Source organism: Tamandua tetradactyla, chromosome 3 (genome assembly GCF_023851605.1).
Source record: "Tamandua tetradactyla isolate mTamTet1 chromosome 3, mTamTet1.pri, whole genome shotgun sequence".
NCBI lineage: Eukaryota > Metazoa > Chordata > Mammalia > Pilosa > Myrmecophagidae > Tamandua > Tamandua tetradactyla.
The window spans coordinates 27,037,484-27,043,224 of record NC_135329.1 but is presented as its reverse complement, the minus strand read 5'-3'; the positions used below and the strand labels follow the sequence as shown (position 1 = coordinate 27,043,224).

Below are 5,741 nucleotides of genomic sequence, written 5' to 3'. Positions count from 1 at the left end.
TCACCAAGACAAACCAATATGCAGTAGGCAGTTTTCTGTGCTCAGACATGGAAGCAGTTTTAATACTGGCCCTTGTGAAGCCACAATGTACCAAAAGTCCTATGCCAAACATTTATAACTTGCATAAAAATTTCTCATCCCCATATTGGCCACCTCAAGATGAAAACAAATAACTCTCTAAATGTTAACTGGCTCTACTCCCTTAACATTAAACATGAAAACCACATGGGAAATACAGAAATTCAAACAGAAATAACATAAGCCTGTCACAAATCATAAACAAAAAACTATTTGTGGGACAGCAGGGATGACAAATAGTCTACTATGTAAATTTTAGAATGAGGCAGGCAAAAGTTGGAAGGCTGGTTAATTTTCCTCTTTTTCTGTTTCAGCTTCATCTCCTTGGGTATCCCACGTCCACAATGTCAAGTGCGTCTCTCAGTAATTGCATGATTACCATACTGTCTTTGTACGACCGTAACCTACAAATTAGGATTTAATTAATGATTTTGATGACGGAATCATTATATAGGTATTCTTTTTTGCTTTTTGGAATATTGGAGTAGACAGAGGGGAATACCTGAAATCCTGAAACGATAATTCAGCAGTCTTGATATCTGAAATGATTTTAAAAGCCCTTATCTTGTTTGTGCCTTTGTGATTGTAAGAACTGTTACTCCCTTTATCCAGTCATTTTCTTAAAGTACCTTGTAGGGCAAAGGCCATAATGCTGATGGAGAATTTGAAGTCAGCCATGCAGTAGTTTCAGCCCCTTACATTATAAATTGTATCAGCTAGACTCTGCTATTGAAAATCTATTGTCTGCCCGGCTATTGACTCCCCTCCTTTCCACTCACAAATGATAACACTGTCTCCTTTTCTGCTTAGAACATGCTATTTTAAATTGTAATGACCTCATCTCCCCTTGCTAAAATCCTTAAAAACCTTGAACCCTCTAAACTCAGGGAGACAGATTTTGGGCCAACAGACTATCTGCTCTCCTACTTAGCATCTAGTAATAAACTTTTTCTCTTTGAAACCCCTGTGTCTCAGGAATTGGTTATTAGAACACATTGGGCAAAAGAATCCACCCCCTTTGTCTGGTAACATGACTTTTCACTTCCTGTATCAAGTTCAGCAATGGCTTCATCAAAAAATATTTGCAAGAGAGTAGGCTTTCTCTGAGGAGTTCAGAATCTCATAATAGAAAACAGAAAAGTTAGGGGCTAGACCCAATCTGATAGGATGCATTGATTACATTTCCTTTTTGCTGATATCAAATGCCTCTTGGTATGCCTGTCGTGACTGATCCACAATCCCTTTTTTGTCATCACCAGCAGCAACCTCAGCCAAGCAATGATAGTGGTCTCTTTTCATTTTCAAATAGAATACTTTGCTCTCTGCTTGTGAGGCTTTGGGGATCAAGAATTTTTCCAAGGGACAGTACATCATTGCAGATATCTCTTAGCTTGGTCTCAGTTTTCTCTCCATATTCTCCAGCTATCTGCTGTTTTGTCTCATCACCTTCCATCTTTTGCTCAATACTTGAGACAATTCTCCATGATGACTGATGAGCTCCTACACCATTTTTATAAGCAACTGAGAGAAGATTTCTCTCCTCATTGCATAATTCAGCTCCTTGCTCAGTTACAAAGTTCATGCAAGCTGCCATGTCATCATATCACTCAGCCTGCTCAGCCAGTTTGGCCTTCTGCACCCGCTCATTTTTATCCATGACTGGACGTTCTGTGCCTGGAGTAGGAGGTGACGGATGGACAGGGCTCAGCAGTCTCTTTCTCAGGGTAATTATTTTGAAATTTATCCATGTTGTTTCATGTGTCAATAATTTATTCCTTTTTATTGTTGTATGGTATTTTATTATATGGATAGACTATAATATGCTTATCCATTTACCTGCTGATGGCCATTTGGTTGGTTCCAGTTTTTGGCAATTTCAAATTACGTAGCTATGAACATTCATGTATAAGTCTTTGTGTGGACATATGTTTTATTTTCTCTTGGGTGAATATCTACAGAGGAATGGCTGAGTCATATTGATACCAGACAAAGGCCCTAGATTCTCTGCCTGATGCACTCAAATGACCAATTCCTGAGACACGGGGCTTCAAAGAGAGAAAGAGCTTATTACTAGGTGTGAAGCAGGAGATCAGATGGCCTATTGGCTGGAAATTCTAAGTGAAGGTCTGTACAAATTCTAACAAGGGAAGATAAAGTCATTGTAATTTCAATAGCAAATAAAAGCAGAAATGGAAAGAGACAGAGTTACCATCTCAAAAGCAAGTATAGGCAGGAACAATTTATAAATGTAAAGGAGTGAAACTGTGCTGGAAAGTTAATGGCTGGTTCTGAGCTGATTCTCCATTAGAATTGGGGTATTTGCCCTTAAAAGTTTCTAAAGTAAAAAAGGGATAAAGAGAATACCAGTTTTTATGATCATAAAGGCCCAAGATAAAGCCTCTAAATAATCAGAGATCAGGACAGCTGGTTCATAGTTAGAGATTTTAGGTATTTCTTTCTCTCCAATACACTAGAAAGAAAAAAGGAATATTTATACAATGATTTAGTAGTCATAATCATTTTACATCCTAACTTCTTGGTTACAATATGGGAGGTATGTATTTAACTTTTTAGGGAACTGCCAAACCATTTTCCGAAGTGATTATACCATTTTTCATTCTCACCAGCAGTAAATGAGGGTTCTAGTTCTTCCATATCCTTTGCCAATACTGGTGCAGTCAGTTGTTTTAATTTTAGCTATTCTAATTGGCACGCATTGGTATACAATATGGTTTTAATTTGCCTTTCTTTAAAGACAATGATGTTGAACATCTTCTCATGAGCTTATTGTATTCACATTTTAATTAGAATTCTATCTTAACTCTATGATTATTGCTAATTTTTTTTAATCGATTCAGTGGGTTTTCTAGGTACACAGAGCGTGTATAAGTAATGATATTTATCACCTGTGTGGGTTTGAAGTTGTCACGTACCCCAGAAAGGCCATGTTCTTTAATCTTCATTCAATATTCCTGGGTGGGATCTTTTTTATTGTTTCCATGGAAATGTGACTCACCCAATCGTGGGCAGTAACTTTTGAGTAGATGGTTTCTGTGGAAATGCATCTCCATCCATTCAGGTTGGGGTTGCTTGCTGGAGTCCTTTAAGAGGGAACCACTTTGGAAAAAGCTTTAGAGTCAATAAAACCCACACAGCCAGAAACCTTTGGAGATGCAGAAGGAAAATGCCCAGAGTGGGGGAAGCTGCATGAAATGAGAAGAAAAAGCTAGCAGACATCACCATGTGCCTTCCCAGCTGACAAAGGTGTTGTAAACCCATTGGCCTTTCTTGAATCAAGGTATCTTTTTCTGGATGCCTTAGTTTAGACATTTTCATGACCTTAGAACTGTAAACTTGCAACTTAATAAATTCGCCTTTTTAAAAACTATTCTGTTTTTGGCATGTTGCATTCTGGCAGCTTTAACAAACAAAAATGTCTCCTTTCAGGAATGATGTTGGTGTCAAATTTGGCTTCCTAAGCCTCCCCATTATTTTAGCTTATAGACAGTTAGCATTTTCCATTTTTTCTGAAAAAAGGAAAAGAAGGAGTCTCCTAGTACCAGTGTGACCACCTGGTGTCTCAATGCATGTCAGAGCCGGGCTCTCCGCTGGCCCAATCTCTTGGGAACTCAAGGAGTACAGTCACAGGGCATCCCTGGCACACCCTTCCTGAGAGATGTCTGGACCTATGCTTCCAGGGATTTCCTGGGCCCTCCCAGAAGAATTCCAGGACAATGTTCTCAAGGAGCTGGGGACTCAACTTTCCTGAGAGATGTCTAGACCTATGCTTCTGGGGGGATCCCAAACACTTAACCTTAGCAAAGGTTAAGTCCCCCACCCTTACCCAGAAGAACACCAGAACAATGCTCTTGAGGAGCTGCGACTCAAACACCATGCAGCACTTTTCTGGAGACATGTCTAGAGCTACCCTCCTCCTCAGGTACTCGCCCCCCCCTGAGAGAAGTTGAGGACAAGGCTACCAGGAATACCTTTGTCCTCTAAGTTTCCTGTTTCCTGAGGGCTAAAAGGTGAGCATGCTGTAGAAGAAGTGGAGCTTTATATTTGGCCACAGTGGATCTCAGTAGGGACTAGACAATCAAGGCTTGAAGGGGAGACAGTCCCATTGGAAAGTACCCAATCCCCATGGGCCTAAACCAGAGGTCTCTCCCTGGAATATTAAAGGCAACACCTTGTTTGGTACAAGAATCCTGTGTTACAAAAGCTGGAATGTCTCAGAAGGTATAGAAAGCCAGAGAGAGGAGAAACAAGTAGAATTTCATGGAGGCGGGGGAGAGGACCTCTGTGGAGGATGTGAAAAGAGGAACAGATTCAGCAGGAGGAAGGGCCTGGATCCTTAGAAGGGAGGAAGAGAGAGAAGTGTGAAGAAGTCTTGGAGAACTAAGGAGAGAGAGAGAGAGAAAGAAAGAGCGAGAGAGAAAAACACAGAGTTGCATGGGAACATAAGAGAGGACATCAAAGAGCCAAGCAAGGAGAAAAAGTGAAAGTGGTCAATAGCCTTGACTTACTAGTCCAGAGGGTCAGAGAGAAGCGTCTTCTGGCTGGTTTGCCAAAATATGTTGCCAACTTTGGCTTCCTGGGCTCTTGGCCAGGCTGTGGGAAAGAACTCAAGGGCACAGCATAGAGTAGATAGGTAGAATATTTATTGAGAATACTTGTGAGAGGACATGTGGGCACTTTTGCAAAGACAGAGGTGAGAGAGGCGAGAGGCCCCTCAACATTGGGGCAATCTGCTTCTGTTGCTTAGCTTTGCTTACTCTCCCTCCCCTTCCTTGTTTGGGGAACTTCCTCCTACCCTTTCTTTTCTCCTGGTGGTAGATAGTGCATTTGGGTGGGTTGGCTGTCTCTCGGTGTTTTGCCTCAGTGGGTAGCCCCAGGTAGGGGGTCTGTGTACTTATCTCATTGCATTGGTAATAGCTTAAATAATAGTGATATCTTCACCTTTTCCTTTACTTTAAGAGTTTCTTCTCAAAAGATTGGCATTTGCAATACTGAATTCTTTAAAAATACTTGTATTACATTGTAAATTGCTAAGGTTTTGAGAAGTTCACCATTATATTAATTATATCTCTTTTTTCACAATCATTATTATTAAAATGATTATCTGAGCTTTCCTTTTTACCTATTAGATATAAGTATGGAGTCAAATTCTATATAATATTTTCCAACATTTGTTTGATTTACTTAGGCTTTTATTGTGAGCATCTGCCTATGTGTTTTATGTGATTCTGCAACATTATAATTGAAGAGTGCATATATTCTATTTCATACAGGTAACATAATTTAGTTCAGCAATTTTCTATTAGGTTATTTATACATTTTTTGCAACTATATATTTTTTGAGACATTCTTATAATTAAACTTGGTGTACACCTAGGCCTAAAATTCTTAGATTTGCGATATTAGATTAAAGAATCTGGACATTTTTAAGGTTTTTGATATCTACTATGGAATTTTTCTCAAGAAAGTTAGTAGCTATTTACATACTTATTGACATTCTAACACTCCAAACTGTTTGACAATTTACTACATGACTAATGCCACTTCAGCAATTTGGATGTCTGTGATTACTTTGAATATTTTAAATGTTTATTTTATGTTTTCTACTTTAGTGCCTCTTCCCTCTACCTTCTTTCATTATGTGT

The 5,741-nt window shown here is 39.3% G+C and overlaps 1 pseudogene; it reads right to left on the bottom strand.

Annotated features, from left to right (window-relative positions):
- Nucleotides 1-366: 366 nt before the first annotated feature.
- LOC143676001 (14-3-3 protein zeta/delta-like) lies at nucleotides 367-1,735 on the bottom strand (annotated as a pseudogene).
- Between the last annotated feature and the right edge of the window lie 4,006 nt (nucleotides 1,736-5,741).